General features: G+C 60.4%; 1 protein-coding gene across 3 annotated transcripts in view; it reads right to left on the reverse strand.

The window, feature by feature from the left end:
- PDGFRB (platelet derived growth factor receptor beta) overlaps positions 1-12,675 on the reverse strand; it is a 34,611-nt gene extending 21,936 nt beyond the window's left edge. The window contains exons 1-2 of one of the 3 annotated variants that reach the window (XM_075509430.1): positions 12,446-12,675; positions 12,113-12,269 (exon numbers count right to left, since the gene is read on the reverse strand). The gene's annotated coding sequence lies outside the window, so the exon portion shown is untranslated. Of the gene's footprint in view, positions 1-12,112 lie in introns of all 3 variants that reach the window. The other 2 variants (XM_075509424.1, XM_075509425.1) reach the window with 2 other exon arrangements.
- Positions 12,676-20,647: the final 7,972 nt, after the last annotated feature.

Here is a 20,647-nt window from a genome sequence, read left to right on the forward strand (position 1 = left end):
GGCTGTATTCGCCCCCCCCCCCAAATATCTGCCTGCCAGCAGCTAAGGTCTTCCCAAGCTCATGCCCAGCTTTTAGCTGCCTGTCCAGCTTCATGGCTGTCACCGTTAGTCCCGTTGCAGGCAAGATCTTGGCTTCCTCTACCCACACAGACAGGTTCCTCACTCCACCGGTGATCTCTGCAGGATCACTGATGGGGCAACCACTGCTCTGCCCGAGCCGGGGAGCTGGACGTGGGTGCATGCTGGTGCTGGGCTAGCGTGGGTGTTGTTTCAGCGAGCAGTGAGAGCCCTGCAGCCTCTGCCTGCCGCCGCTGGCCGCCTCCCCTGTGTTCATAGCTGGTTTTAATAAAGCTGCTGGTTTTGCAGAAAGGCATTTCTCTTGGAGATGGTTCCCAAGCAGAGTGGGAGGGTGGCAACGTCTCGCAAAGAGTGGTGACCTCTCCCTTGTTTGCCTGCTCTGGTCAGGGCGAGAGGCACGCTCACAGATGCTGAGCTCTGCCCGTCCTGCAGGATGCACGCAGAGCTTGGCTAGCAGAAGTACAAACCTTTCTCTCCCTGTCACGGGGACATGTGTGCTTGCACATGTGGGTGCACACAGGCATTTCACAAGGGTTGCAAATGCACCCAGCTCACTGCCAGCCTTGAGAGCACTTGTTTCCCTCCTCAATCTCAGCTTTTGTTCTCAGCAAGAGCAATAAGATGCACCCCATGAGTGCCAGACAAGGAGGAGCTGAGGTGGGTGCAGCCTCACTCAGTGGTCCAAAAGCAGGCGCCCAGACGTTATCCCACCCAGGGACCCAAACACAGGCACCTACACGATGCTCAGCTGCCTTGGATTGTCTCCTCCCAGCCCTATGGGCGAGCAGGGTGCCACGGACCCCTCAGACTTCTACATCCTTCCCACGGGCCAGGACCTGAGCATTTTCAAGCCTCCACCCATCCTGGCACATGCCTGGAGGCCAGGGAGGTCCTGCAGTAATGCCACGTCCAGCACCCTTCACTCAGCCCTGCAGCTCCACGGCAGCCTCCCACCTCGCAGCCGCCGAGGTGAAGTCCCAGCTCTCCATCACCATCCTCTCCTCCCCACCAGCACGGGTACAGATCTTCCCTCTGCCCCTCTCCAGCACCGTGATGCGAGGGCAAGCTATCCCTGGCCCAGCAGGGCAGGGAGCTTTTCTCTTGAGCTGCACTGTTTATTATTCTAAAAGAGGAATTTGGCTGGGAGAGGAGACAGGCGGTCAGCTGGCTCGCAGGGAGGCTGGGCTGGCTGGGCAATGCAGCCCCGCGCCCACACTCAGCCCCACATGCCTGTGGGGTGGCTGCGATCTCCAGGGGGCTCGGGTCCCTGGGGCCAAGCTGGGGCTCTGCCGAGCGCCGCGGGGGACCGTGGCTCCCTGCCAGCCTGCACGCCACGTCTCTGCTCGCCTCCACGCTGCTGCCCAGCGAGGCCGGGAGCTGGGCACCGCAGGACCGTGAATGTCTGGGAGGGTTTTGAGTCCAAATGAGACGCAGATACAGGCGACTGTCCCTATCCGGTGACACAGCCACATTGTCTGTCCTTATCTCTCCTCTGTAATCACATCAGCCTGGCTGGCACGCCGCACGCGTGGCCGCAGGAATGCACGCAGCGGCCGCTCCTCCTCCGGACACCGAGAGCAGCGAGAGGCGTTTGCAGGCGAGACGAGGGAGAGCTGAGCCAGCTCCAGGGCTGTCGGATTTCCCAGCCCGCTGCCGCGCTGGTGAAAGGAAAGCATCCCATAGCTGGCTGGGGCCAGGCACCGCTGAAAGCCAGTTTGTACACCTCTGGCCTGGTGCTTTCGCAGCGTGTGGCGTGGGGCGATGGGATAAATGGAGGCCCCCTGACATCCCTGAGCAGCAGCAGTGCTGTGCAGAGGGCACCCCAGGCTCTGACAGCCCGCGGAGCCGTGCTCTGACAGGCAGGACACAGGCGAGAGGGCCAGAGCAGAGAGGTCAAACAGCACGGCCGAGGCCACGCAGCAGGACCGAGGCTGCGCCAGGGCCGGGATTCAAGTCTCATGATTCCCCATCTCATGACTTCGCAGCTTCTCCAGAGCAGCCTGCTCCTGTTTCTCCTGCATCCCAAATCTGATCACAGCTGAGCTTTCTCCGCCGCCTGCTCTCCTACTCCCTCGCTTACGGCTGTGCGCGGTGGCTGGGGGCTGATGCCTCTGCGGCTGATGAACTTGGACAGGAATTTCTGCAGCGGCAGCAGGGCTACGCCCAGGGTTTTGGATACAAGGAAGAGCCATATCCAGACTTTGCTGGGGATGGTCCCACCTTTATTTAGGGAGGACCATTCCTTCACCATCTCTGCCACTCCTCCTACCTTGCAGTGCCTCACTAAGGAGCTCCAGCATCACCAAACCTTATTGATTTCTTGTCATTCCCCCCACTCCAGACCTATCTCTTGTTTAAGGATGCTAGTAATCCAAAGATGCCTTTGCTAATGCTCAAAATATGTTGTGTGGGATCAGTCTTGACTATTCTTGGATAACGAGGCAAGAATTTCCTTTGACTTTGCTTGGCATGTCCTGCCACACCTCTGAGCCCCCTTCCTTCTGCGCTTGCTCCCAGCATGTGTACGGTGCAGTGCTCCTGGCAGAGCATCTCAGCACGCATGGCAGCCACTGCTGGCACAAGCATCACGCGGCTCTGCCCATCCCCAAGCACGGATCATGTGGGATGGGACCATTTCCAGCCCTGCAAATGCCTTAAACCATGGCAGATCTACACAGATAGGCATCCATGCCAAGGAGGCCGTCCCAGTCCACTGCCCTCCTCCCGAGCATGCCTAGACCACGCTTCTTGCCTCTCCTCCACAACCATTAATGCCCTGCGGAGAACCAGTATGGGGGTCCCGCAAGCACCCCCAGAGCTGTGGGAGCTGGGAACCAGCCTGCAAAGCTGGTGCACAGGGAAGGGGATGGCTTGGCATGCCGGGGAGGGTGACAGCAGCCCTGACAGGCACCTTGGAAGGAGCTCTGGTCCCTACAGACCATCGATCACCAGCAAGGGGATGTGCTGTCTGCTGGAAATCAGAGTGCACCGCCCCCTCTCAGCAAACCCCGTTTGCATTTCCAGGGGCAATTCCTGCATCCATTGCCCCACGTTGCTCTTCTCCCCGGCTGTGCTCCCCTTGCCTGAGCCTCCCTGCTCCTGCGACACTGGGCAGAGGTGCTGGCTGCCATCCCAGCCCGCGAGGGCATCTCGGCTGGTGGCAGCATGACCGTGGCAAAGGAAGGAGCGGAGAAGCGAAGCCAGGCCTCTCACACAGCCGCCGGTCTTTTCTCTTCCTCTGGCTTTCTATTTCTAGCCCCTTGTCTTGCTGGGGCTGCGCTTCCAGGCGCTCCCACAATGCTTGCCGGCCCTGCCGTCCTGCCAAGCAGGCCAGGGACATCTGGTGTAAATTAGCAGGAAGTAAAATATACTTTATTTCTTCTTTGTCTAAGTGCATCTGAGTCATTAAGTGAGATCATGGGTGCCCATATGCAATAAAAAAAGCCCTGTATGGATCCCATGATCAGTGCTGCTCACAGCCAGGGAGCGAGGGCTTCTCCTGGCCGGAGGGGCACCGTCCCCCGCTTTGGAAGGCAAAAAGCTCCCCAAGCAAAGGCTGGCAACCCCTGAAACCCAAGCCTTGCTTGTCCGGCAGCAAAACTTCTTGGCTTGTCCTGTTTTCCTCTGCCACCCTCCCCCCAGCCTCTGCGACTGCTTCTTTCCCACCCTTTAATCTAAATAAAACTGAGCGGGTTTTTTTTTTTTTTTCCTTTGGCTGGAACCATCCAGAGTTGCAACATCTCTCCTCTGGGGTCCCTCCGCTCCCATGACACCGCGTTTACTCACAGGCCAGATTATCATCACAGAGCCCTTTTTCTTTTTCCCAGCACATGGCTAGAATTACGCAGGGCACACACATGGGGAGCCTGTCGTCCCCAGGCCCATAAACAGCTGCTGATAAAATGCAGAGGTAGGAAATCTGAAACCAGGCTGAGGAGCAGAGGGGCTGGGGAGTCCCCGGGGTCCCACAGGCCATCCCTGCCCAAGGGATGAACGCCTGGGGACAAAACCCCCCTCGCCTGCCAGTGCGAAGCGGGTCCTGAGGCTTCACCCAGGTGCTGGTGAGACCAAGGGATGCTGAGAGCCCTGGGTGCCTGCTTGCAACGTGCCTGAGTTTGGGGTTTTCTTTTAGTCATGCAGAGGTGAGGTTTTGCAAGCACGCACAGCCAGCGTCGCAAATGCCTGAACCCTCTGAGCAGTTTTGCCAGAGCTCCTTGGTCTGTGAATACGTGATTAAAGCCGCAACCACAAGCTCTCTAGGAGATGGTCAAAGTATGGGCAGATGCCACCTCTGGGGCAGTACGAGCCCAGGGAAACGGTGCCCATACGCAGGCACAGCTCTCCTGCCTGCCTCTGCTACAGAGAGCAGGGCTGGTGCGACCGCAGCCCCTGTCCAGAACCCCAGACCCTGGTCCCCAGCTTCGGTGGTGCCTGGAGAAGGTGGTTGCATGGTCATGAGGATGCTGGTCCTGCAGCAGATGGCAGGACACAAGCTAGCACAGCCAACCTCCTCTGGGACAGCCACGGGCCATCATGGGCTTTCACAGCATCTGTCAGAAAGCTGAAAACGAGGACTGTGATTCCAAAGCAGGGAGGGAGGCTGCGGCGATGACGAGTCCACGTTGAGCCCCGACAGCATGATTCAGCAGCCCCGGGGTCAGACATGCGAGGAATGGAGCAGGGTGGCAAGCCCCATGCAGCCCCATTTCAGCTGCGGTCATCCTCCCTCTCCAAGCGTGCAGGGACCGCAGTGCCCATGCACACAATCCAGCAAACCTCCAGCCGTGGGCTCTCCGCAACGCATCACCGTGAGGAGCCGGCACGGGGGGACGTGGGACCACGGTGAGCCCCGCTCTCTCACCCCTAATCCCCTCTGCTTTCCCCCTCTGTTTTAAGCCCATGGGAGACGGAGGAAATGAGTGACCTATTTAGTGCAAGTTCAAAATAAAACGAAACATCTGTTTGGAGAAGTGCCAGCGTTATAAATAAACCCCCAGCCCCGAGTGTTGGTATTCGTGGCCCTTTCGGCTGCGCATGCTCCCCCGCTTCCGCTTTTGGAGGAAAGGCTGGGCTCCGGGGCCGGCGGAGCTGCTCCCCGGAGCCTGCGAGCTTGGCCCAGGCTGTGGGAAAACCCTGGGTGAGGACCAGGGCTCACCTGGGGCCGGGGAAGGAGGGACGGGGGTGTTGGGAGGAACGGCTGCCACGTGCCGGGCAAGTCCGATGCAGTGCCTGACTGTCCCTTGCTGCATACCCTGCTCCTCGCCCTGGCCGAATCCTGCCCTCCTTGGTCTCCCTAGGGCAGCCAGCGGGTGCCAGGGCGGTGGTGATGCTGGGACTGGTCTGTGGTGATGCTGGGACTGGTCCGTGGTGGTGCTGGGGGCTGGCCAGCGTTTCGGAGCACAGCCCTGAAGCCTGGCGTTGGGCACGACTGGGGATGCTCACGCCAGGTGTGGGGAGCAGGGCTCTGCTCAGCCTTGGGGCTCGCCCCTTGCAGTGCGATGACCCCCCGGGGAAGGCACAAATGTGCCCCTTGGGAGCGTTTCAGCCTTTCCCGGTGTCCTTCTCCAGCAGGATGCTCTATAGGATGCAAAAGAGCCCAGCTGGGGCTGCCCATGACCGTCCCACAACTTCTCCATTACCCTGACAGCAAAGACATTTTTGGGAGAACATACCACGCTGCTTCACGAGCATGTGAGCAATGCAAGTTATGAACATGGCTGCAGGGCACCCAAACCACAGGCCAGGACCCACACAGCTCCCTGCGTCACCTCGCCGCTGGCCCCAGGAAAAGGCAGCTCCAACCGGGTAGCAAAGCCACAGGGCTGGCTGGTAGCAGCTGCTCAAAGAGCTCTCTGGCTCCTCCATCCCCAAACTGGAATATTTGGGGGTCCCAGCTCCCAAGCATGTGGGGCTGGATGGGGCTGGCCTCTCCAAGCAGAACCCATCCGCTCACTTGATGTTTTTCCCCACCGCTGGCAGTGGAGAGGGGAAGCGGGGGATGCGGTAGCAAGGGTTGGGCACCATCCCGGCTACTCATCCCATGCCCTGCCACCCCCAGGGCCTTCCTCGCTCTTGTGCCACGGCTGCCAGAAAGCCGTGTCTGCCTTCCCGTAGCGATTCAAGGGAAGCGCTTTGCTAAGTTATACGTGAGGAGGAAAACAGTCCCCAGCGCATCGGCATCTTCATCACCTATTCACGGTCGCTGTTCAAGGGTGGCTGCTGTGGTGGGGCCTGGGCTGGGGCCAAAGGTCCCGGCTGGCTCTAATTAACCACTAATCATCAGCTGCGAGGGGAGGGCGATGGAGGCAGGAGGTGAAATAGAGCCGTCTTCCTCTCCTCTTCCCCCTAGTAGGATGTAGGGGCTTTGCAGAGCCCTGGGAGCAGCCAGAGTGTTGTGGGCTTTCCAGCTCTGTGTCCCAGCAAAGGATGGGCAACCTGATCCTCTGAAAATTTCTGTGAGACACGGATCTGCTGGGGAGGAGGAGATAATCTGCGTGGATGCATCGGCTTTTCTCTTCTCGGCTGCCTGTGAGGGACCCGAGCTTAATCGCTTTGTTCTGGGGTTTTAGGCTCTCGTGGCTGGGATTAGGTGCTTACCAGCTCTGTGGTCGGGGCACCCTTCACCCGTCCATGGGACCTGGAGAGGAGCCTGGCACCGTGGCCAGGGTGGGAGAGGATGGGGCCAGGCAGCGCTAGGGTGTGAAGGGCAGAGGCTGCTTTCAGAGTGGGGTTGTGCTTGATTTGGCCCTGCTACTTCTGGATCCCTTAAAGGGAGCAAAATGCAGCTGCTGGTGCAGCTCTTGGTGCTGATCCTGCCCCCTCCTCCATAAGCCCACCTGGGGGGCAGGAAGACCGGGGTGGTGGCACCCAGCACCAGGACCGCAGAGACAGCTGAACTGCCACCCGCACCCCGTGCCTCCCTCCCTGCCGCTGGCAAGCGGGGGTCAGACCCCCAGCAGGCAATCGCACGTGATGAGGGGCTGGCCCCCACCTCTTTATAACCCTGGGGGCAGCGATGGAGCTTTTTGGGGTGGGGGGGCACAGAAAGCCAAGCACATCCCCTGTGCAACCACAGGTTGCACAAGGGATGCCTCCTTCTTGGATAACCTCTTCCTGTGTGCTCTGGGTAGGCAGCATGAGCCGTGCTTGCCATCCTGCACACAGGATCCTTTATAACCTCCAGCAGTTCCTCTGGCCTCCGTCACGGAGCAAAAATCAATTCCCATCTGCACCCATGCTCTGCAAACAGCCCCTGCCCCCAAAACCCCCCGGGTCCTCCGGAGGAATGCCCGAGGCAGGGCTCAGTGCCGGGGCCGGCAGCTGCCAGCACCCCCTGCCCTATCCCTGAGCACAGCTTTAAAATGGGCACCGAGTCCTGCTCCCGCACCAGGAATTCGCCTCCCCTGAATCAGAGCATATTCTCCCAAGCAGCTCCCAGGCTGGAGAGGGAAACTTGGCAGCTGCCTGCGGGGAGAGAGGAGGGGACCCCTCTCGCGATGCCGGCAGCGCTCAGCTCTGAGGAAAGCGGGGTTTGTGTTCTGCAACCATTTGCTCGGCGAAGGCTGAAACTGAGGTGACTTCCAGTTTGCGAGCGGAGAATGCACTTTCAGAGAGCAGGGCTTGAAATGCTGTATTTTCTGCTGGCTCCAGTTCAGACAAACCCACAAGCAAACATATTTTTTTGTATAAATAAGACAGTGTGTCTCGCCAGTTAAAGCAATTCAAACATGAATGTAGCAATTTAATTGGTGCCAATTGCTGTGTCTCGGTAGCATTAAGATTTCAGTCACAGACTCTTTCGCGTGGTAGATGGGCCAGAAGGGGGAAGGCGGAGGGACAGGCAGGATGGGGCCTCGCACCCAGGGCTTGCCTGTCCTCTGCCCCTCTCCTGCCTGCTTTGGGAGCCTCGTCCCCCTGAGCAGCCCTGGTGCTGCCCGTGGGGACGTGCTGAGAAGTCCCCTTCCGTAGCAGGGAGAGGGTACCTCCTACTTCATCTGTCTCCTGGTTTGCAGCCTGGGGCTTGACAGCCAGCGCAGTGCCCTGGTTACATCCCTGCGCTCTCCAACCCTTCCCTGCTCCTGCTCCTGGACCCCACAGCCCGCTGCGGGTCCCATCACACACCAGCTCTTGCTGAGCCCGGGGAAGAGCATAGGATGGGTGTTAGTGGAGACCTGGACAGATAAGCAGGTGCCCTCGCAGGCACGCCCTGGAGAGGACGAGTCCATCCATGGGTGCAGGACATACACCGCTCGCACTACACCAACTGGCATTCTGGGGGAGCTTTTGTGAGCTCCCTGCACGGGCTCCCCGCGCCACGGTCCTCTGGCTCTGCAGGTCGGTGGTTGGAGGAGACGGATACAAACACAGACCAGGGCATGCCACAGCCTGTGTCCCAGGTGTGCGCCCAGGGACGATGGAAAAGCGGGGTGTGAGGGGCAGAGCATCACTGCACGTCTCCTGCTACCAGGCTGGGGGGGCGATGGACCTGTGGGACCCCCTTGCTCAGCGCATGACCCATCCCAGCACCCTTCTGTGCATCCCTGGCACGTGTCCCTGTCCCTGTCCCAGCCGGGTCTGCTCCGTGTCCCCCATGGTGCCGGGAAAGTGCTGCACTTCCAGGAGGAGGTGTCCCGGCGGGAGTGGAGCAGGGCAGAGGTGCACTTGGCTTGGGGAACCTAATTAGGCAACCAGGGAGAGGAGGAGGGGAAACAGCCACCCCTAAAACAAGCCTCGTTATGTCCAATTTGCCTGGCAGAGCGGAAGGAGCCTCCTGGAGCTGCTCCAGCCTCTTAGGAAACAATACCCGGTCTATACCCTCCCCTCGCAGCTCCTCTCCAGGGGATTTCTTTCCCTTGGTTAAAGTACAAACAAACAAACTCCGTGAAGTGTTCGGCCCAGATCCTCCCTCGCAGAGATAGGATGCGTCCAGCCAGCCCCGAGCCTGCGTGGTCCCCAGCTCCCTCCAGCTCTGGCCAAAGGCAGACCCTGCTGCCAGCACCAGCGGCTGCGCTCCCACGGGATTCAGCCGCTGCACGGCTCCTCCGCTCCCTGCCCTTTGCTGCTGCACCCCGGGAAGACGCTTCGCTGGAGCCTGACCCTACGAACAGCATTGCAATCCCACCCCGCTTCAGCATGGCATCGGACATCAGGGCTGGAGGGACCAGATGCCAGAAGTCCCTGCCTGGACCCTCTTGCAGTGGCCGGTCACACCTGCTCCTCAGTTGGGCGATGCCACGGCCAGCCAACATGGTCTCTTCCTACGCTAGAGAGAATTTCTTAACTTCAGCTTTCCTCTGGTGCTCACTAAGATAATTTCGTCTTGCCCTGTTCTTGGAGAAGGGCTCAGTGCTCTCCTCTTCCTAACAGTGTTGTTCTGAACGTTTTGGAGATCCTGTCACAGACCCATCAAAAATGAGGCTGAAAGAGCTCATGGGGTCATTGCCCTGCTGCAATGCCCACATCTCCCCAGCCAAAGGTTTGCCTGACATGTCCTTTGAAACCTGTGGGGCTGAAGGCACCCAGCCTCGTGTCTTTAAACCTACAGACATTTCCCCTAAAAGCTAACTTTTTTCTTTGCAGTGACCTTTCCCGTGCATGAGGACTGTGTGCTTCCTCCCCACAACGCCCAGTGACCAACGAGCCCCATCAACCCCTCTCCCAGTCCTCTGCAGCCTCTTCTGGGCTTCTTACCACCCTCCCTGCTCTCCCTGAGCCTTTCCACGCCACGCGCGTCCCTGCTGAAGCGCTCGGCATCACTCGCTGGGGAGGACCCGCTCCCTCCCCCCTGCCTATTCGTGCTGCCGCCAGCCGCGCGCCTTTCAGCACGTCCCGCAGGAAGAGCCGCAGGTTTCTCTGCACCACGCTGCAATCTGGTTTGTGTCCACTATAGCCCCCAGATCCTTTCCCACTGTACAAGCTGCCTGGGCTGTTAGCTCCCGAGATCATGCACAGCCATTTAATATTTCCTTCCTAATGGCAGCATGCTGTCACAGCTTGCTGTTGCCTGGTTGACGCCGGACTCCTCCTGCAGCCTTTGGGATCCTCCTGAGCTCCGATCTGCCCACCCAGCTTGGTGCCAGCCCAGAGTTTAGTACGTGCGCTCATCTGTCGCTCGGGTGGTTAACGTAGAAATTGCAGAGGACCAAGCTCAGGCCAGAGCCCGGCAAGACCCCACTAGAAATGCCCAGGACTTTGGACAACAAGCCATGGCTAACTTCTCCCTGACTGCAGCGTTACAGCTGGCCATGCTTGTGTTCAGGCTATGGTCCCCGTTCAGACCATGAGCACCCTGAACCCCCAGCCCTGTGCCGGGACGCGGGAGATGAGCCGAGGGCAGGTAATCGGGTGGCTGCGGTCCCTCCGCCTGCTCCTTCAGTGAGGACCCTCCATGTTGTTCAGCTGGAGGAAGGGACAGCTGGGTTTAGGGAGAGAGAAAAGCCCTTTGCGTACCGCCCATGGGTCGCTGTGACTTGATGCTTCTCCAAAACACTGACCCCTCTTGATGCACCAACTGGCTCGGGGGTGTTTCCTGGACCCAGGGACACTGCCTGGGGCTGGCGACTGCCACTGGGGCCACAGCACACCCAAGCCTGGGTGACATCAATGTCAAGGAGTGACTTCAAGCCTCATGTCAGACCATGCCCAGGGCTGGCTGCCAGCCGGGGTGGCTACCTGGCAGCTCCCCCTCCGAGCCAGCCTGGATGTGCCCTCTGCCAGGCAGAGCCGTGTCTTTGCCGCTGGCTCCGGCTGCCTGAATGAAACGTGCCCCTTTCCTGGGGGCATGGGGTGCACAGGCACCTTGTCCTGCAGGGTGTTGAGGGGGAAATGACCCTTCAACCAACCCCTCAACGGCTCCTGGGGAGCACTGGGGCTCAACATTGCTGGTCCTTGTCATCGATGGGAGACCCTCTGAAAAGATTTGGGACTGCCAAGCCCTGCAAACAGGCTTTGCACGCCAAACTGACTACTTTTAGCTATTTGCCCACTGCTTTAGCAGAAGCCCCAGGTGCTCTGGGGCAAGGATGGAGCAGCACAACATCCCTTCCCACCACAAGTCCTGCTTTGAAAGTCTCCCTGTTGGCGGGTGAGTGCAGGAGCTGGGTGTTCTGAGCCCACAACGGTCTCAGTGTGAACACCAAAGCCCCGCAGGTCACGCAACCCCCGGTCCCCGGCTGTCGGGGCTGCCTGACACAGCACAGCTTCACTCCAGACCGGTTCCAGCCTTTTGGAGGCCCTCAGCTCCCGGTCTCTTGGGACAGCAGAGCGGTTGCCCACATCCGTGCCTAGAAGGGTTTTACCAGGCTCTCCCCCCTCCAGTACCCGGCACGCCAGGGCGCAGGCCCTGAGCACGGCCTGCAGACATCCCTCTCCACCTTGGCCTGGCCCAGCCCAGGGGGACCGGAGTCCCGCCAAGGGCACAGACCGAAGTGGCGTGGTCCTAGGAGCACCCTGTATTTAGGGATGGCCACGCATGTGTTCGGATGGTGTAACGCTGCGGTGACGCTGCTCTGCAGTGGGGCACACTCATGCCTCGGCAAGATGTCTCACTGGGGACGGCGAGCAGCCCCTTCCCCATGCGCACCCCAGCCCTCCCACAGTCGCTGGGCTGGGAGAGCCGGGGTAACCCCCCGGCCCAGGGAGGGACCGAGAGCTCCCCAGGGAGAAGCAGAGATCCCCTGGGTCCCGCTCCCGCGGCAGCGGGGTCCCCCCTCCTGCCCTACAGCTGCAGTGTCCCCTTGGATCCCCGCAGCCGTCCCAGCCCAGGACCTGCCGAGAGCTGACGGGACGGCTTTTCCCGTGGGATGCCACAGAGCTTGGCCGCTCTCCACCAAACACCACCTCCCCAGGGCTTGGTGGGGCGTTTTGAGGTGCCAGCACCTTGCAGGGGAGCAAAGTCCCTTCCAGAGCAACCGGGCTGGCTCGGGGACAGGGTCCTTGGGGTCTGTACCACTTCCAGCGCGAGGTTTCCCGGCCGGAGAGCCGGGGCAGAGCGGGAGCGCGAGCCGGCACCCGGGTGGGCGACGCGAGGGCTTACCTTGGGCAGGGTCCCAGCGGGTGAGCGCCTGTGCCGCACGTCCCACGGGCGCTGGCCGCCCTGAAATTCCTTCCTCTCCTCCTCCGCACTCTTTATCTGCTGCCTGCCGAGGCTCTCCCTGCCCTCCCAGCCTTCCCCAGCTGGCAAGGCTTTTCCACTTAAAGGAGAAAGAGAGGGAAGGGAAGAAATGAAGTGAAGGGGAGGAGGGGAAAAAAAAAAAATGAAATAAAATCAAAAGGAGAGGCAAGGCCGTGCCAGGGCTGGGCTGCAGCCAAGCCCTCGCTCTGCTCCCCTAGTGCATCTCAGCAGCGTCCTGGGCAGCCCCCAGCCCACCTGGGAGAGGGTCCGGCCGCCTCGGGCCCCAGCGTGGAGCAAAGCCCTGGGCCGAGGGATGTGCACGCGTGTGTGTGTGCGTGTATAAATAAAAGAGACCTCGGGAGGAGGAGAAGGGGGGAGGCTGCCTCGCCAATGAGGAGCGGAGTCCCTCCGACTTCCTCCCTCCACCCTCTGCGGGGACCCTTTGCAGAGCAAAACTTGCGATTAAAGCCCGGCACACGAGTGCGATGGGGGGAAAAAAATTTAAAAAAAGGGGAGAAGCCAAAGTGGCTGCCAGGAGAGGGGAGTTTTGCTGCAGGCTGCCGATGAGGGGGAGCGGCAAGAGCCCGGCTAACAGGAAACAAAAGGAGCCCGGACCAGCCCGGCTCTCGCCTCCTTAAACCGGAGGGAAGGAGCTGCTCTCTCCCTGTGTCTGCTTTCAATTCTGGCCTTTTTCCCTGTTTTCTTTTTCTTTTCTTCCACCCCCCCCCTCAAGCCCCCTCCTCCCGTTTTCTTTTTATTTTTTTTTTTCCCTTTCTCAGGATATGAGGGGATGTTTAGAAAATCCGCTGCCCACGCCAGCAGCTGACTCATGTTTTTATTAAAGAAGGCCTGTACTGAACCGACTCCGCGTATTCCCCCCGGACGCCTCCCCGGGCCGTGCCGTGCCGGCACTGCGCCTCCCGCCCCGCTGACCCCCGGCCGGCCGTGGCCGCTCGGGGACCGCCAACGCACCCTCACGGTCCTTTTTTTTTTTTTTTTTTGGAAAAGGGAATAAAAGGTCTTGGGCCACTGGGATGCTGTGGCAGAGGGTGGGTTTTGCTGGGGACTCCGGGCCGTTTGGGCTGCCGAGGGGCACAGAGCTGGGAGAGGCGGCAGGAGTTTCCAGCTCGGCCATGCCGTCATCTCAGATGTCCTGCACCCCTCCTGCCCTGGGGGGGTGGAAGCCAGCTGATGAACCTGCTTGAAATCCTCCCCACGCCTCGACGAGTTCAAATAAAGTTTCTGAGAATCTCGGAATAGGCAAAATGTTATCGTTTGTGCAAAAGGGGGTTTTTTTTGCAACTTGTTTTGGCACTATAACAAGGTGCAGAAGCTCTTTGGATCAAAACTGTCTTTTGACCCATGATTTCTTGCCACCATTTCCATCTTGGGGATGTGCTTTGTCTGATCTAAACACAAGAAACTGCAAAAATGCGCTGGCTGTCCTCAAAAAGGAGACTCCCCTGAAAAGATACCTTTCTATCTTTCTTTTTTTCCTTTCCAAGAAAGAAAAAGCCCTTCCCATAAAGACAACACCACTGAAATCTGTGTTCCTGGCTTGTTTGCAAGGCAGACTCATCCCCTCCTGCCTCGCTAACGAACGCCTGCATAATGGGCACGGCTAATGATTCCCTGGCTGGACGAGCCCAAGAGATTGCCGCTTATCCCGTTATCTCGGTGTTTTCTTTGCACCGATGAAAAACCAAAGGGGAAGGTCTTCATTCTGTGCAGACGTGGAGGGCGAGGAGAGCCGGGCTGTGGCATCCCCGGTTCTCTGCCGGCAATGAGCGGCACTTTGCACGGGGCTCGCGTGCCGGCTCCGTGCCTGGCAGGGTCTGGCAGCCAGGCAGGTTCGGCCGCGGGCAGGGCAGGGGAGATGCGGGCCTGGCTGAGCCCGGGCAGGAGAGGGAGGCTGGGGAAAGGAGGGATGCTGGAGAGGCAGCCCGCTGGGAGCTGGAGGGGCTCTTACGCTGGGCTGCGTGGGGAGGTGAAGCGGCGATGGCTGGGCGAGACCCTGCTGCTCCCCCTGCGCTGGGCTGGCTGGGTTCCCCGACTCCAGACATGGTGGTGGCCACATGTTGGGGGGCCCTGGCAGCCCCCCAGAGCCGAGCCGGGCTGTCGTGCAGAAGAGCTGGCGAGCGTGAGAGTGGCTCATATGGGGGCAGGCGTCAGAGGGGATGTGCTGCGCACATGGCTCTTCCCGACACTTTTCCCAAGGGATAAAGACGTGTCTGACGGGTCCCTGCGCAGGGGCATGTGGGCCGCTGGGAATAGCTCAGCAGAGCTATTTCCCGGCAGCGTCCCTCCTCCAAGGACAGCATCACTGCTCCCAACACAGTGGGAGAGGGAAAAACCCACTGGTACAATGCTGCTGGGCCCCTCGCACCGGGGATGGGCTACCTGCGGTGAGCAGGGGGTGGAAAAGCGAGCACGGACCACGCTTGAAGGCAGAGCATCCTGATACCGAGGTGGGACATATTCCCCCCTCTCCCCCCTGCAAACGGGTGACTCCAATGCCCACTCCCAGGCTGGGAGGAGGGACAACCAGGACAAACAAACCCCTCTCCCAGGAGAAGTCTGCAAAGGCCAGGGTTCATTGTTTTGGGATGATAGGAGAGCCCTGGAGAGCCCGCAGCGTCCCGGCAAGCACATGGCGGCCCGTGCTGTACTTCCCCAGGGAGCATCCAGGGCCATGCACTTTTTTAGGAACAGCACGTCGGGGTTACAGCAGCTCCTGGGAAAGGCCAGCTCGGAGGAAGCACCGAAGCCAGAGGGACTTGCTTGTGCGAACGTGTGGGCGGAGGGGAGCAGATCGGCTACCTCTGCCTCATCCCCCCTTCGTTGCTCACCTCTATTTTTGGCGCCTGCACCCCCGTTCATGGCACTTGCAGGACTTAGTGATTCCCCCAGGGCTGGGACAGCTGCAGTGTGGGCTGCCAGAGCTGCTCTCGGCTGAGATTTCCAGCCTCAATAAGCATCGTTAAGTGCTAGCGGGGGCTTGGGGTCAGGTACTGCAGTGTCTCTGGTGGGGACAGCAGCCGCTGAGGTAGGGACGCTCCAGGGTATTTGTACTGCTCTGGCATCAGCTGGATCAAAGCAGCTCTCCGACATCCTGCCCCATCCCAGGCGGAGCTGGGACCATGGGGAAAAGCCCATATCCCATGCCTGACGTGGAGAAGAGACACCAGAGCCAGGTGACCCAACACGATGGTGGGAACGGCCGTGCTGGAGTCAGCGACAGGTCCCATGTGCCAGCAGGTGAGAGGCAGGTAGGAAAGAAGCAGCAGATGTCGGCCTTTCCTGCTTTTCCAAAGGTTTAACAAGGGCCAGATTCGCCCCTGGCTTCGGTTCCTCCGAGCCTCTATCAACTCCAAGTCAGCCCAGGAATTTCAGCATTGCTCTGATGTGGTGTCGAGCCGCAGACCACAAGAGAGGAGTGGCGGGTGCCGGGGAGCACGGCACCACATCTGGGCAACCCATCTGGCACGGCAGCTGCCAGCACTTGCTCCTGGCTGGATCCAGCTCTTGGGCCCTAGGGAGAGCTGCATGGAGGCTTCATCCAGCCCTTTCCAGAGCTCTGCCCCAGCCTCTGGAGGAACCGCTACCCTGTGCATGGTCCTGCTTTGCCAGGGTGGCGGTGGGTGACAGCAGTGCCCGGGGAGGAAGGGGAGGCAGAAAGTGCTGGGCTCCTTCCAGACTGACCATGCGGCCGAGCACAAAATGCTGGGGAGAATCCCAGGCTGGGGAGCATCCTGCAGCACCGTGAACACTGGTCACGGACACTGCAGGGCAACAGTGGTGTCAGGAGGTAGCACTGAGCCGTACGCCATACGGTGCTGTGTCCCTACAGATGCTGGCCCGTCCCCTACATCCCCCGGGTTCGGGCACTTGGAGGAGGCACTAGTCAGCGGCGGAAGATGCTAGCCCGCTACCTCTCCCTGCCTCGGGGCCTTTCCGCCCCCGTCCCACGCACTCTTCCTAACCCCCACGACGAGCCTTGGTATTAAATGTGCTCCGCAGAGCCCCGGGAGGCAGCGGCAGGCTCCTGGGTGAATACTAATAGCGATGCAGTCCGGTCGCCCCAGACTTTCCCACACATCTGCAGCCACTTAATGTGGGAATTGTTAACCCTCTGCTTACGCAGTGCCTGAAATGTGGCAAAAGAGCAAAGCACGGCCAGGATGCTTCCTGCCAGGCCCCAGCCACCTTTGGGACCCCACGTCTCCCATTGCAGGCTGGGTGGGCAAGCTGTGCTCAGCACCCATCGGCTGCACGGTGAGCACGCAGCTCGGTGTCGGTGCAGGGGGAATCGCATCACCAACCCAGTGACAGCAGGGGCCCCACATGGCCCGGAAAGCAATGAGAGATGCCAGCGTGTGTCCCTGGCCCCAGTGCCCTGTTGAGGATAGTCCCAAGATTTGTGGTATTTGCATTTTGCCAGGAAAGCTGATCCGGATCCCAAAGAGCGACGCCGAGCCCTGGGGAGGGGAGAGGGGGCTGTACGGCAGTACTGGCAGCACATTGATTTGGGCTATCCTGGTCTAGCACCCATCTCTCTGGGGACCAGCTCTGCAGAGCCCTCCTCAGCACGGGGACACAAGTGCCAGCAGAGACGCGGTTCAGGCATCTGGGAGAAGCCAAAGGACATGCGGGAGGCTGCAGTGGGGCTGATGGAGCTGGGGCAGGGGGTTGTCCTCTGCAAGAGGGTTGCACTGATGTCTCCGTTGCCAGAGAGGAGGGGATGCTCTCGGGGCAGTCGGTGGGGTGGCTGTGCTTGCCCCATCCCTCCCTAGCTCTCTGGGATGCTGCTCCAAAGGTGTATGGCAGGAATGATGCATAGGAGACGTGCTCTGCTCTCCCTTTCCTCCTGCTGCAGGAGGGTGGCAGGAGGAGCTGGGGAATGGGAGGAAGGTGCTGGCTGGGCTGGGGTCTGCGTGGGGCCACGCAGGTCTGGGATGTGCTGGTCTGAGGCCACAGGTTTGCCTTTGGGAGCAACAGGGGCTGGGGGGAGTGGGGAGGCCATGGGCCCGTGGGGCTGCCGGGGAGGTGGTGGGGCAGGAGGGTCTGGGAGAAAAGGGGAGCGAGGGGAGGTACCTACTCGACCCTCTGTGGGCATCTCCCTGTCCTGCTGAAACCATGGTGGGGGTTCAGAGCAAGCCGGGGGACAAGGCAGGGCTTGGTTTCCCGGGGTGAGTGCCTCCTCCGTGGGAGGAGGAGGTGGTGGGGTGGTGTCCCCTGCAAACCTGCTCCATCTGTGATAGCTGCTTGCAGCCTGGCCCTGGGGACCTCCGGCCCTCCCTTCCCCAGCCGTCCTGCTTCCAGGAGATGGCATCACTCGATCACGGATAGCAGCACCGAGCCCCGGGGAGCGTGGGGGAACCCTGGCCGCTCTCCCTCTCCACTGCATCCACCTGGTTGCCACCAGGAATCTCGGGTCTGGAGGACTAGCAGGAGCTCCCCAGGCTGGGCTTGGTGCTGGGGGTCTCTGGGGTGGATGGAGAGGGTACTGCCACCTCCTCTCGTCCAGCTGGGGACCCCAGGGGCTCTGGCAGCCCCTGACCTGCTCACCCATGGGCCCCCGGTGCAGGTGGCATCCTGGGGCACCGAGGGTCCCCAGCAGCACCCTTCAGCCCCAGTCTAGCAGCTGGGATGCTCCTCGGGGAGCCCATGGAGGGCAGCCCATGGAGGGCAGCCCATGGAGGGCTCCTCGCCTGGCTCTTCCCCAGCATAAACTTTGCCAACCATAATCCTCACCAGCAATAAACAGGCCAAAAAAAAGGAAAAGAGGGAAGCTATCGTCGGTGGATCTTTACGGCCCAATTGTCTTCCCCTGCCGCCTTCGCCCCGTGCCGAGGGAGCTCGCGGCACGGCTGTTAGCAGGCACCTGGCGATGCTGCACCCCACCGAGCCCTTCACCTGCCGCGGGGAGGATGCAGGTGTGGGGTGCTGCCCCTGGACCCCCAGGCCCCGGCAGCTGCCTGAGCCCTTTGCCTTGGCTCCATGGGCTGGGAAAAGGGAAAGGGGGGCCTGGGCAGCCTGTCACTGCCCGCGGGAAACAGCCAGCAGCAGGAATAACCCCGGCATCCCCCATCACTGAAATGCAGCCGCCCCTGGGGTGGGACCCAGCAGCCGCCTGCATCCCTCCGAACCTCCCACCATCCGCTCAGGGGGGATTTTCTTCTTTTTTTCCCACTCCCTGACCCAGCGTCTCTTTGCTGGCGGGAGGAGGAAGAAGGCCTTGGCTCTCTTGTTTAAACAAAGCCATGGCTGTGCTGAGACCTTGGGAAAAAAACAGAAGAGATGGGGTTATACGGTGCATCAATCAATCTGCGCTGAGGTCGTCACTGGGTGGGACGGTCATGACGGTCACCTTTGTCACGAGGGAGGGAGCTGGGACAAGGCTGGGCGAGGCACCGAGGACGCTGGGGGGCACAGGGAGGATGCTGTAAATTGCTGACCTCTCGTGGTACCTCTGTCCATGCCACGTCTCAGGAGGCAGAGCCCGGCCGATGCCAGCTCTGGGGGTGATTTCCCATTGCTGGAGTTTGACTCCGCTCCCTTCTTGCAAACCTGATCCCTTACCTCTTACCGTCCTCCTCTGATCTCATGCTGGCTCCCACCTCCTTGCAGGTAGTGGATGTGGCACAGGGACATCCGTGTAATATTTTCACCCAGTTTCAGCTGGAGTCACGGCTGGAGCAATGGGACGAGGCACCCAGGGCTGATGCAGAGCCGCTGCGGGTCCACAGCTCCGGGGTTAGGGGTGCTGCCCCGTTATGGCTGCAGCGCACGTTGCTTGATTGCAGGGTGGGAACGGCAGCAGCCTGGCCTGGCCGCAGCTGGGAGGGCTGCGAGGTGGGTACAGCGAGCTCTCGCAAAGTCCACCGTGAGCAAACAGATGACAGCAGTGCTGCAGGGGCTCGGGGACGCGCCGATCCCTCCACAAACACAGGAGAGCTCAGGATGCCGTGGGGAGGAAGGGCTGGCGTGGGAGCGAGTGGGGCCCCAGGGAGCACCGGTGGGTGCTGTCCCTGACCCGCCAGCTAACACTGGGGACATCTGCCACCGGCTGCAGGGGGAGAAAGCAAGAAATGGTCGTGCATCAAATGCACTGAGCTCCTTGAGTCAGAGAGGCTTTTGCCAGTTTTGTTACCATTTTCCTTTTAACCCCACAAATCTGGGAGGCAATTCCACACTGGAAACACGTCCCAGGTTCATATCAGGAAAAAGGTCTGAAAGTCTCTTGTTTTATCCTCTCCTCTCAATGTCATTCTAAATCTCTTTTTTTCTTTTTTTTTTTTTCTGTTTGTTATTGTCAATTCCAGGCTGTTTCTGTCCCGGGAGGGTGAGGAACGACCCATCCTCACCCCGCTTATGTTTCCAGCAGGGGAAGGGGCCGGTGCAGAGAAAAGGGCAGAGGTGGCCTTGGGGAGGTGACAAAACACCCTCCTGGAGCCTCTGTGGGGTTGGGCTTTGGTTTGAGGAGAAAAAGCCATCCTGCAAACAATGACTGTGACTGCGCGGTGGTGGCCAGCACAGCCCGAGTGTGACACTGGCGAGGAGGGGGGATGTCGGCAGGGAAGAGGCTCCCGGCCGCAGATGATGGGGGCTTCTGGCCTGCATGGCACAGAGCTGGTCCTCGGTCCCTCGTCCCTCCCCGGAGCAGAGATGTGTCTGGCCTGACGGGTGATGAGCGGGTGATCTCCCACATCCCACCTTGCAGGCAGACACGGCTTCTCTGGGGTCCCATTTCTGCTTGGGTTTCCCTATCAGAAAACATACGGGGATCTTCGTGCTTCTTTAAGAAAGAAAACACATGAGAATCTCCTCTTGCCATAGGGTGGGAGCCCCTTGGAGCCATGTCAGAGCGCAGGGACTCCCTGTTGGGTCCATGGTGGGAGCATTCCCCTGCACACAGCTGGCTCTGTCTGTCCCTCTGTCCCGTTCTCCGGCGCCGGGCTGAGTTTTGCTGTCGGGGTTGGAGGGGTGGGTTTGCCCCCAGATGGAGTAAATGCAGGGGGAGCCAGAGCCTTCCCTTCCCAACAGCCCCCCATTTCCGAATCAGGCGGGTGCTGCCACCGGGCACGGGAAAGCACCACCCCAGAGCGAGGGTTTGGTGTCCCCCAATGTGGGGACACGGCTGGTGGCAGGCACAGCCCAGCTTGTCCCCTGCCTGCAGCCGGGCTTTAATACAAGGGCTCAGACCAAGGCACCCTGCTCCTGGGGTACAGATGGCTTCAGGGACGGAGTGGGCTCCCTTGGGGCATCCTCACGGGCGTCACCCGCCATGCCCTAGTGTCCCCAAAGCCAGCTGCTACAGAGGGACCACGGCTGGTGGCATGGGGACAGCTGTGGGGTGGTGACAGCAGAGGGGACGCGGGGTCCTCGGTGCTCCGCGGGGTCACCCACCACCTCGGCCCCCCTGCAGCTGGGGTGGGAGGTTTGAATTCACCCCCC

The sequence above is a fragment of the Mycteria americana genome, chromosome 8 (genome assembly GCF_035582795.1).
Source record: "Mycteria americana isolate JAX WOST 10 ecotype Jacksonville Zoo and Gardens chromosome 8, USCA_MyAme_1.0, whole genome shotgun sequence".
Lineage (NCBI taxonomy): Eukaryota > Metazoa > Chordata > Aves > Ciconiiformes > Ciconiidae > Mycteria > Mycteria americana.